The sequence below is a fragment of the Gorilla gorilla genome, chromosome 14, assembly GCF_029281585.2.
Source record: "Gorilla gorilla gorilla isolate KB3781 chromosome 14, NHGRI_mGorGor1-v2.1_pri, whole genome shotgun sequence".
In the NCBI taxonomy this organism is placed as follows: Eukaryota; Metazoa; Chordata; class Mammalia; order Primates; family Hominidae; genus Gorilla; species Gorilla gorilla.
In genome coordinates, this window is record NC_073238.2 from 22,623,458 (window position 1) to 22,635,166 (window position 11,709).

The 11,709-nt window shown below is 57.8% G+C and overlaps 1 pseudogene; it reads left to right on the forward strand.

The window, feature by feature from the left end:
• The first annotated feature begins 10,396 nt into the window (after window positions 1-10,396).
• On the forward strand, window positions 10,397-11,427 carry LOC129526475 (histone-lysine N-methyltransferase SETD1B-like; annotated as a pseudogene).
• Window positions 11,428-11,709: the final 282 nt, after the last annotated feature.

The window sequence follows — 11,709 nt, forward strand, 5'->3', positions numbered from 1 at the left end:
ACTCAAGCCAGTGATTTATACAAGTGGAAAAGGTAAAGAGACATAAATGCAAGGCAGGTTTCCACACTTTGAAGTGGTAAATACTGGTACCAGTAGACTACTATATTACAATACACATATTGTAACATCCAGAGCAAACACTTTAAGACTATACAAAGAGATACACGCAACATTATACAGAAACAGATCAAGATGGAGGGAAAGAAAAAGGAAACAAAAAAGCAAATAATAAAAACATCAGACATAAGCAATTATGTAACAATAAGCACCTTAAATGTAAATGGTCTAAATAAACCAAAAGACAGATTGATGGAGAGCCTATAATAAACACATGGTCCAACTAAATACTGTTCATAAGAAACTTCAAACTCACTTAAGGACCTAAGTAGGTTGAAAGTAAAAGAATGGAGAAAGATATCCTGTGAAATCATTAATTTTTTAAGGCAGCAGGAGTGAATATATTAATATCTCATGAAGTAGACTTCAAGCAAAATAATTTCCCAGAGCTGGAGAGGGTCTTCGCTGAATTTTAAGATCTAAAATGTCCTATGCTGCCTTGACATCTTTGAGCCTCACAGGGCCCCAAAGGCCTAGCCGTGGGTTTTCCTGTTTCTACCAGACACCCCCTACCCCGCCACCCAACAGGAAACGCTCCCCACCTGGCTAGTTCTTTTATCAGCCAGAACAGTTGCACCTCAGCCTAACAAGTTTCACCTCACTTGTCTGCCAGCCCATGAATTTATTCAAACAAGCCAGTTGCACTCCCCCTCGGGAACCATTGGTCATTGTGTGCTCTTGGTACTACCAAGCCTGCCTGCTTCCTCAGCCCGCAGCCCTCACTCCGCTACAGAGTGCGGTGCCCATCTGACCCTGTGTGGCATGCAGTGTCCTCCTCTGAGCTGTGGGTATATGTGACTAAAACACTGCTGTCAATCTCATCCATCCACGCCAGGTGTCGTGTTCAGCCATCTCCTACACTTTAGGGCAGGTACCCCTCCTTCACCAATGGGGTGAAAAGGAAGTGACCATAACAGCTACTTAATAACAAAAGGATTAACCCACCAAGAAGACATCTACTTCAACATCCTCCTCTTAGCAACTGTTAAAACTAGGCAGAGGCTGGGCACAGTGGCTCATGCCTGTAATCCCAGAACTCTGGGAGGCAAAAACAAAGGATAGCTTGAGGCCAGGAGTTCGAGCCTGGGCAACATAGCAAGGCCTCCTCCTCTCTCCAAAAAATTTTAAATTTAGCCAGGTGTGGCGGCACACACCTATAGTACCAGCTACTCAGGAGGGTTAAGCCAGGGGAAGTACTTGACCCTAGGAAGTCAAGGCTGCAGTGAGTCATGTTCGTTCCACCGCACTCTAGTGTAAGTGACAGTGAAACTAGGCAGAAAAGGAGCAAGGATTTACAAAAGATCTGAACAGTCAACCAGCAAAATCTGACATCCGTATAACACCCCACTCCCCAACAGCAACACACACACATTTTTAAAGCCAATAGAAATCTACCAAGATGAAGTACATTTGGGGCAATAAAAGAAATCACAGCAAATCTCGCTGTGCACCCCACTGCGCCGGCGCCAGCGCCGTGCCCCTCTCTGCGCCTTCTTTTCTCACCATGGGGAAGCGTTTGGGGGCCTCTTGAGGGACCCCCTAGATGCTTCTACTCAGAGCCCCCAAAGCCGGGGAGCCTCCACTCCTCTGTCTGCAGCCTCCCCTGTTGGTTCTCGCTACCCAGGGTTCAGTGGCCTGGGGGCTGACGGAGGGGGTCGCCTCTGCCAAGGCCCCTCCCGGCGCCTCCCTGGCTCATCCAGCCCACCTTCCTCCCACGCTGGCTCACGCAAAGTGCTCTGGTCACCAGGAGCCCTTCCTGACCAGCCCCGGCCCCTTCTTGGCCTTCGCCCACCTGGCCTCCCCTGGAGCCCTGACCTGGGTACTGGGCCTGCTGGGTCCAGAGCCCACCCCGCCCTGAACAACCCCGAGTCTCAGCCACCCTCAGCTCTTACCCTTTCACAGCTGGGGATTGGAGCCTGGGCCTGCGCCTCTCCGCGCCTGCGCCGCCGCTGTGCGCCTCACCGCCGCCATCCGCCTCTCCGCCGCGCCGCCGCTGTCCGCCTCTCCGCCGCGCCGTCGCTGCGCGCCTCACCGCCGCTGTCCGTCTCTCCGCCGCGCCGCCGCTGTCCGCCTCTCCGCCGCGCCGCCGCTGTCCGTCTCTCCACGGCGCCGCCCCTGTCCGCCTCTCCGCCGCGCCGCTGCTGTCGGTTTCTCCGCCGTTGTCCGCTTCTCCGCCGCTGTCCGCCTCTCTGCCGCACCGCCAGTCTCCGCCGCGCCGCCGCCGTCCGCCTCTCCGCCGCGCCGCCGCCGTCCGCCTCTCCGCCGCGCCGCCGCCGTCCGCCTCTCCGCCGCGCCGCCGCCGTCCGCCTCTCCGCCGCGCCGCCGCCGTCCGCCTCTCCGCCGCGCCGCCGCTGACCACCTCTCCGCCGCTGTCCGCCTCTCCGCCGCGCCACCGCCATCTGACTCTCCGCCGCGCCACCGCTGGCCGCCTCTCCGCCGCTGTCCGCCTCTCCGCCACGCAGGCGCCAGCGCTGTGTGCCTTTGCGAGGGCGGAGCTGCGTTCTCCTTAGCACAGACTTCGGAGATACAGGGAACGCAGAGCAATGTTCTCCTCAGCACAGACCCGGGCGGGCGGTCCGGTGGCACCGGGAGGGCGGAGCTGCGTTCTGCTCTGCACAGACCTTGGGGGCACTGCCTCGCTTTGGGACAACTCGGAGCCGCATGGACGGTGAATAAAATCCTTCCTGTTTGCAGCCCTGTTTGTGGTTGGTGGCAGCGATGGACACTGCAGCCAGCCAGAGCGTACAAAGGCGTCGGGGTAAGTGCGCTATCCAGGCTGCACTGTGGGTGGCCTGGGACGGGTTGGGAGCCCTATCTCAGACATCACTGCCCGTCTTGGGTGGCCGGTTGGGTGTGCTATCTGGGGCTGTGCTGCCTGCATGGGGGGGCGGTGGTTTGGGGGCCCAAACCGGGGCTGCACTGCCTTTGGTGGGGAGCCGGTGGGGGCACTATCCCAGACTGTTATTGCGGGCAACAGTGAGGTGGGCTAAGTGTGCTATTCGGGGCTGCACTGTGCGGCTGTGGGGGGGGGGGGTGGCGGTTTCGGGTTGAGGGCGCCATGGGGTGCTGTAATGCCCATGGTGTGGGGAGGCGGGGCAGTTTGGGTATGTTGGGTGTGCTAATGGGGGGGGCGACACTGCTGGTGGTAGGGGGCAGGGTGGGTTGGGGGCCATATCAGGGGCTGCACCGATTGCTTTAGTTAGGATTTCTGGTACTATGTTAAACAACGGTGGTAACCGGGGGCATCCTTATCATGTTCCAGATCTTAGAGGAAAAGCTTTCCATTTTTCCCCATTCCATATGATTCTAGCTGTGGGTGTCTTTCCTGTAGTTTTTATTATGTTGCGGTATGTTTCTTCTGTGCCCGTTTCTTTGAGGATTTATAGCATGAAGGGATGTTGAATTTCATCAAATGCTTTTTCGGTTTCAGTTGACGTGATGATACTGTTTTTGTCTTTTATTTGGTTGTTATGATGTATCACATTGTATGTTGAGTGACCCTTGCATCCCAGGGATACATCCCACTTGATCATGATGAATTACCTTTTTAATGTATTACTGAATTTGATTCAGTGGTATTTTGTTGAGGATTTTTGCATCAATATTAGAGATCCTGGCCTGTAGTTTCCTTCTTTGATGCTGTTGTCTGATTTTGGTATCACAGTAATAATGGTCTCATAGAATAAGTTTGGAAGTATTCCCTCCTGTTTTTCAAAATAGTTTGAGCAGGATTCGTACTAGGTCTTTAAATTGTTTGGTGTGAAGCTATCAGCAGTGAAGACATCAGTTCCTGGGCTTTTCTTTACTGGAGACTTTTTCTGATGGCTTCAATCTCATTACTTGTTACCAATCTGTTCTGGGCTTGGATGTTTTCGTTGTTTAACCTAAGTAGGTTGTATGCATCTAGGAATTTGCCAATTTCTACTAGGCTTTCCAATTTCTTGGCATATAATAGCCAGTTATGATCCTTTGAATTTCTGAAGTATTAGTTGTAATGTCTCCTTTTTTAATCTGTTGATTTTATTTGAATCTTGTCTCTTTTCTTAGTCTGGTTAAAAGTTTGTCAATTTTGTTTAGCTTTCCAGAAAACCAACTTTTCGTTTAATCTTGTGTGTTTTTTATTTCAATTTTGTTTGTGCTATGATCTTATTCATATTCTTATTTTTGGTTTAGTTTGTTCTTTACTAGTTCTTTAAGATGTATTGTTTATTTGAAGTTTTTCTTTTGTTTGGATGGTAGGCACTTATAGCTGTAAATCTCTGCCTTTGTACTGCTTTCTGCATAACAAGTTTTGGTATACTGTGTTTTCATTACCCTTTGTTTCATGAAATTTTTGAATTTCTGTCTTAGTATCTTCATTGACCCGCTAGTCATTTATTCAGGAGGGTAGTGTTTAACTTCCATGTGATTGTATTGTTTCCAAAATTACTTTTCTTATTGATACCTAGTTTTATTCCTTTGTAGGGAAAGAAGATGGCCACGGAGACAGACAGCAGCGTGGTCAGAGTGGTAGGAGCCGGCCATCAGCGAGAGCTGCTCCGTGCCTGGCTGCTGGGTCCTAGAGCCTGTGGTCCACTGGCTTGCCTCACTGTGGTTGGTGGTGGCGGTGACAGAGACTGCAGGACGACCAGAGTGGTAGGACAGGGGCTATCCAGGGCTGCACCTTTCGCAGTGTGGGGTGGGTTGGGGGCGCTATCCAGGGTGTCATTGCCTGCATTAGGGGTACTGGTTGGTAGCACTGTACAGGGCTGCACTGCCCACGGCAGGGAGGGTGGGTTATGGGTGCTTTCTGGGGCTGCAATGCCCATGGAGGAGGACAGGTTAGGGCACTGTCGGGTATACGCTACTGGCGGCATTGGGGGACGGAGGAGGGGGGCGCTATTGAGGGCAGGACTAGCCGTGGAGGGCGGGCGAGTTCGGTGCTATAAGGGGCTGCACTGCTGGTGGAGGTCAACAGAGTTGGCATCCAAGGAAGGAGTGGTTCTCCTCTCCCTGACTCCACACTCCAGAGGGCGACCCACTCTTGGTCATACTGGAGTACGGCAGGGCACGCAGCATTTGTGTGGGAATCCTGAGCATGGCAGAGCCCCCAAACCCACCGTGGTTCCTGGGCCTGTGTACTCTGGGTCTGTGCCTCAGAGGCTGCCAGGCACCCCTGGGGACACCACGGGGGACAGGGCCCTGTGCGTGGAGGCGTCCGGAACAGGAATTGGCACCTGGGGGCGGAGGGCTGCCTGGATCTGAATTTTTCTGCTTCTCCTGCTCCCCGAGGAGTGCAGCCCCAGTGGGCCCAATGGTTCCTGTGGAGTGGGGAGCTGGGTGCTGTGGTGTCTCCAGCACCCACCCCAGACCCCAGTTCCTGGCCAGCTTGGGCCAAAAGGAGAGGCTGGACTTTGGAGGGTGGGTGTGAGTGCCTTTGCTGAAACTGGCCCCTGCCACCCAGTGGCCGGCATGACAAGTTGAGGCTCTAACCCTTCCACCCCTCACATCTTTCTCTAGGCTTTTCTGGCTTTGCCCGTCCAGCTGCTCCATGCCAGGAGGAGGAGGAGACACCTAGAGCCTGCGACACCATGGCTCGCCTCGCTGCGGGTGGGCAGCAGCGACGAAGACTGCAGTGTGCCAGAGAGGTAGGACAGCGGCCGCGCTAGGAGGGCAGGCGGCTGCAGCCAGGGTTGGGGGTCAGGCTTACAGCGATGGACGGGCTGCAGCAGTGGCCAGGTGGTAGGAGCCTTGTAGGGAGGGCTGGTGCATTGGCAATGGGCCTGGCTTTGCCCTGCGCCTGCCGTGGATCTGGCCCTGTACTGCCCTGCCTTGCCCTGTACCTGCCCTACTATTACTTGGACTCTCGGCCCTGTCCTGCTCTTGTCCCATCCTGACCCTGTCTTGGCCCTGTGCTACCCTGTCCCTGCCCTGGTCTTGCCCTGGCACTGGCCCTGCCCTGAACCTGCACTGGCCTGACCTTGGCTCCGGCCCTGCCTCTTGTCCTGACCCTGATCGTGTCATGGCACTGGCCCTGCCAGTGATCATGGTCCTGCTCTTGTTCTGGCCCTAACCTGGCCTTGGACAGTCCTGGCCCTGCTTTGGCCCATCCCTGCCCTGGCCCCACCATGGGCCTGCCTGTTCTGCCCTCTCCTGGCACTGACCTTGCCCTGTCATGGCCCAGTGGTGCCATTGCCCTGCCTTACCCTGTGCTGGTTGTGCCTTGGCCCCACTTGGTGCTGGCCTCTCCCTGGACCTGCCCTGGACCTGCCCTGACCCTGCCTTGGCTTTTGCCCTGCCCTCACTATGGCCTGGCCCTGGCCCTAGCCCTGGTCCTGCCATATCCCTGGCCCTGCCCTTATCCAGGCCCTGCCCCTGCTGCTGCCCTGGCCCTGGCCTGGAACCTGGTCCTGTCAAGGACCTGCCCTGATTCTGCCATGGCCCTGGCCTTGCTCTGCCTTGTTCCTGGCCCTGACCCAGACCCAGACCCTTTCCTGGCTCTGCACTGGACTTTCCCTGGCCCTGAGCTGGCAGTGGTCTGTCCCTGGTCTTGCCATCACCCTGCCCTGCTGCGCTCTGGATGTGTCATCACCCTGCCCTGGCCCTACTCTGCCTTTGACCCTGCCCTGGCCTTACCTTGGCCCTCACCCTAGTCTTCGCTAGACCCTGCTCTGGAGCTGGCCCTAGCACAGACCTGGCCCTGATCCTGGCCCTGGTCTTTGTCCTGCCATAGCCCTGTCCCTGAAGTGGACTTGGAGGTGTCCTGGCACTGGCGTAACATGGCTCTGCATTGGCCTGTCCCTGCCCTGCCACTACCATCGCCTTGCCCTGCTCTGTCCTGTCCCAGTACTGACTCGGCCATGCTATTTCCCTGCCCTACCCCTGCCTTGGCTGTGCCCTGGCTCGGTTCTGGCCCTGGCCCTGCCCCGCCCCGGACATGCTCTGACACTGCCTCAGCCTCAGCACTAGCCTGGCTTTTTCTTGGCATCAGCCCTGCTCTCTTTGTGGACCGGCTCTTGTCCTGTCCTACACTGGCCATACCATGCCCTGCCCTGCCCTGATTCAGCCCTGGCCCAGCCCTGGCCCAGCCTTGGCCTTGGCATTGCCCCTGGTCCTGCCATATTTCTTGCCCTGTCCCTACCCTGGCCTTGGCCCTGACCCTTACCTTGCCCTGGCCCTGCCCTTGTCCTAACGCAGCCCCTGGCCCTGTCATGGCCCTGCCCTGGACCTGTCCTGGCCCTGGCCCTTCCCTGCTTGAGACCTTGCCCTGGTTCTCCCCTGGCCCTGACCCTGAAATGCCTGGCCCTACCCTGGCCTTGCACTGCTCTGGCCCTTGCCCTGACTCTGGTCCTGTCACTGGCCTAGCCCCAGCCCTGTTGCTGGTCTTACCATGGCCCAGACTCTGCCTTGGCCCTGCCCTGACACTGTCCTGGACCCTGACTGTGCCAAGAACCTGCACTGTCCTTGCCATTGTTTTGCTCCTGCCCCGAACCTGGTCCTGCCCAGGCCATGGCCATGGCCCTGGCCCTGGCCCTACCCAGGTCTTGGCACTGGCCTGGCCCTGCCGTGCCCTGACCCTATGCTTTCCTGGCCTTGCTTTGCCGGCCCTGGCCCTGCCTTGGCCTTAGCCTGGCTTTGACCCTGCCCTGGCCCTACCTTGGCCTTCACCCTAGCCTTACCTGGGCGCTGTGTTGGACCTGGCCATAGCACAGACCTGGTTGTGGCCCTGGTCCTGCCGTGGCCCTGTCTCAGACCCTAGCCCTGCCAGGTACCTGTCCTGGCCCAGCTCTGGGCCTGGCTTTGTCCCTGGTTCTTAGATGAACCTGGCCCTGCCCCTGCCCTTGCTCTTGCCCTGGCACTGGCCTTGGACATGTCCGTGGTCCTAACCCTGGCCCTGCCCAGGAGCTGCCACTGCCTTGGCCGTGCCCTGGCTCTGGCCCTGCCCCACCCCCAGCCATAGACCTGCCCTGGTTGGTCATGCCCTACCTTAACCCTGTGCTACCCTGGGCCTGCTCCACCCTGCCCTGGCCCTGCCCTCCCTTTGGCCCTGCCCTGACCCTGCCTTGGCCCTCAAACTGGCCCTAGCACAGACCTGGTCCTATGTGTGGCCTTGGCCTTGCATTGACCCCTGCTCCTGACCCTGGTCCTGCCATGGCCCTGGCCCTGCCAATGACCCTGGCAGCCCTGACCCTGGCCCTTTCTTGGCCCTGGCCCTGAACTGGCCCTGCCCTGACCCTGGCCCTGAAGTGGATTTGCAGGTGTCTTGTCCCTGATTTAACCTGGTCTTACCATGGCCCTGTCCCTCCCCTGGCTCTCTCCTGGTCTTCTGCTGACCCTGACCCAGACCTTGGCCCTGCCCCAGCCTTGTCCTAGATCTGGCCATGGCCCTGCCTCTGCCCTGGACCGGCACTGGCACTGGCATGGACCCTGGCCCTGGCCATTCGCTACTTAAGGCCATACCCTGGCCCAGCCCTGGTCCTGACCCTGTCCTGGCCCTAATTTGGCCTGGCTCTACCCTGGCATGCTATTCTGGCCCTAGCCCTGACCCTGTCCCTGTCCCTGTCTTGGCCCCAGCCCCGTTGCTGGTCCTGCCATGGCCATTGTCCTGACATTGCCCTTTCCTGGTTCTGACCCTGGCCCTGTCCCAGCCCTGCTCTGGCCCTGGTCTGAACCCTGGCCCTGCAATAGACCTGCCTTGGTCCTGCCCAGACCCTGGCTCTGGCCCTACCTCTGCCCTGGCCATACCCTTGCCCTGGCCTGGACCCCGGTCCTGGTCCTTGTCCTGCCCCAGCCGTGGCCCTGGCCCTGCCCTGCCTGTGCCCTGTTCTATCCTGGGCTGGCCCTGCCATGGCCTGGTCTTGCCATTGCCCTGCCCTAGCCTGCCCTGCTTGTGCCCTCGATCTGCCCCGGCCTTTGGCCGTGTCTTGGTTCTAGCTTTGACTCAGCCCTGGACCTTCCCTGACCTTGCCTCAGCCCTGGCACTACCCTGGCCTTGCCTTGGCATTTGCCCTACTCTTTCTATGGCCTGGCTCTGGTCCTGCCCTGCTCTGCTCTTGTTCTGTCCTGGCACAGCCCTGGCCCTGGCCCTGGCCCTGCCGTATCACTGGCTCTGGTCCTGCCCTTATGCAGACCTGACCCTGCCACTGCCTTGGCTTTGGCCTGGACCTTAGCCATACAGTGACCCTGCCATGACCCTTTCCTGGACCTGGCCTGGAACCTGGCCCTGCAAAGGACTCGCCCTGGCTCTGTCATGGCCCTGGCCCTTTCCTGGATTTGGATGTGTCCTGTCCCTTATTTGCCCTGGCCCTTCCCTGGCTCTGCCATACCCCTTCTGTGGGGTAGGGCCAGGGTCAGGACCAGGCCAGGGCAGGGTCAGGACCAGGGTAGGGCCATGGTAAGGCCTGAAGATGGGAAGGGCCAGGGCAGCGGCTGGACCAGGGAAGGGTCAGGGCCAGGGATGTAGTAGGACTAGGGGCAGAGCTGGCACTAGGGCTGAGCCAGGGCAGAGCAGGAGAGATTATATTAGGCTATTACGTAAAATTTTTATTTTAGATTTTTAAGATAACTATAGTAGTAGTAATGTCTATACTATATTTTTTGTAATAGTAATAATATTTGCAGTAATCACTAAATTTTAACTGATACTATCTTTGCTTCCAGTAGTGTTCTATGAGTATAATTTTATCAATATGTAAATATGTGAGGCATTGATTCTCACAATAATTCTATGTGCTAGGTACTTAAAGCATCCCCATTTTCCAAATGTAGGAAACAGGCATAAAGAAGTTAAATACTTGGCCAGATTACTCCTTTAATCTCAGCACTTTGGGAGGCCAAGGCAGGCAGATGGCTTGAGCTCAGGAGTTTGGAACCAGCCTGGGCAACATTGTGAAACCCCATCTCTACTAAAAATGCACAAAAAGAACTAATTTAAGTTTCTTGTAGGATTCTGGTTATAAAACACTGGTCAAACACACAGGGCGTGGATAGGGCAGGGCCAGGGACAAGGTCAGTCCAGGAAGGGGCCAGGGCCAAGGCAGGACCAGAGCTGGACTTGGAGGTGTCCTGGTCTGATTTACCCTGCCCCAACGTTGGCCCAGCCCTGCTCTGGCACTTCCTGTCATGCCCTGTCCCTGTCCTGCTTCTGGCCCTGCCCCAGAGTTGACCAGGCACTGCCATGGCCCAGTCCTGCATTGCCCTGCCCTCCTCTGCCCTGGTGCTACCATGGCTCTGCTTGGGCCCTAGCTCTGCCTCTACTCTGGACCTGCCCTGACTCTGCTCAGCCCTGGATCTACCCTGACTCTGCCTTGGTGTTGCCCTCCCATCTCTATGGCCTGGCTCTGACCGTGCATTGCACAGGCCATGCTCTGCCCTGTGTGTCCCAGCCTGGGCCCAGCCCTCATCCTACCATATTCCTGACCCCAGCCATACCCTTGTTCTGGCCGTGACCCTGCCGTGGCCCTCTCCTGGCCCTTCCTTGGTCCTGCTCTGCCCTTCCATGCCCTGGCCTTGCCCTCACCCTGCATTGGCCCTGCACTGATCCTGCCCTGCCCTGGCACTGCCTTGGCCCCGGCCCTGCCTTCTCCCTGGTCTTGCCTTTGCCCTGCCGTGGCCTGACCGCATGCCTACCGAGTCCATGATATGGCCCTGGACCTGCCTTGCCATCATCTGTCCTGGCCCTGTATTGTCCCCACCATGCTCTGGTCCAGCGCTTGCCCTGGCCCTGTTGCTAGTCCTGCCACTGTTATGGACCTGCCCTGATTTTGGCCATGCCCTGTGCTACCCTAGCACTGCCCTGCCTTGGCCTTGGCCCTACCATGGCCTTCTCCCACCCTGGCCTGGCCTTACACTGGCCTTTTCTACCCTGGCCTTGCCCTTCCGTGGTCTTGCCCTGCCCTGGCCTTGCCCTGCCCTGGCCTTGGCTTTGCCTTATCCTGGTCCTGGTTCTGCCCTGACCCTGGCCTTGCTCTGGATCCTCTCTGGTTCTGCTTTCTCCCTGGCCCTGCCCTTGCTCTGGCCCTGTCCCTGGCCCAGCCTTGAACCTGACCCTGGCCCTGACAATCCCCAGGTCTGACACTGGCCATGCTTGGCCCTGGCCCCTCCTTTTGGCCCTGCCCTGGCCCTGCCTTGGCCCTGTGCTATCTTAGTCCTGCCCTGGCCCTGAACTCACCCTGGCCCTACCCTCACCCTACACTGGCCCCGTCCTACCCTGGCCTTGCCCTGCCCTGGCCCTGCCTTTGGCCTGCTCTGGCTCTGGTTCTGCCCTGGCCTTGCCCTTGCCCTGGACCCTCCCTGGCCGTGTTTTGTCCATGGTCGTTCTCTGGCCTTGCCCTTGCCCTGTCCCCTTTCTGGTCCTGCCATGTTTCTGGCCCTGTCCTGTCCATGTCCTGGACCTGACTCTGGTCCTGGACCTCCCTGTCCCTGCCCTGCCATACCCTGGCCCATTCCTTGCTCTACACTGACCCTGCCCTGCCTTGGCCCTGTGCTACCCTAGCCCTGCCCTGGCCTTCTGCTGACCCTGATCCTGCCATGGCCCTGGCCCTGCCATGTCCCTGCCCTGGCCCTGGTTCTTCCCTGCTTCTTGCCCTGGCCTTGGTCCTCTCATGTCCCTGG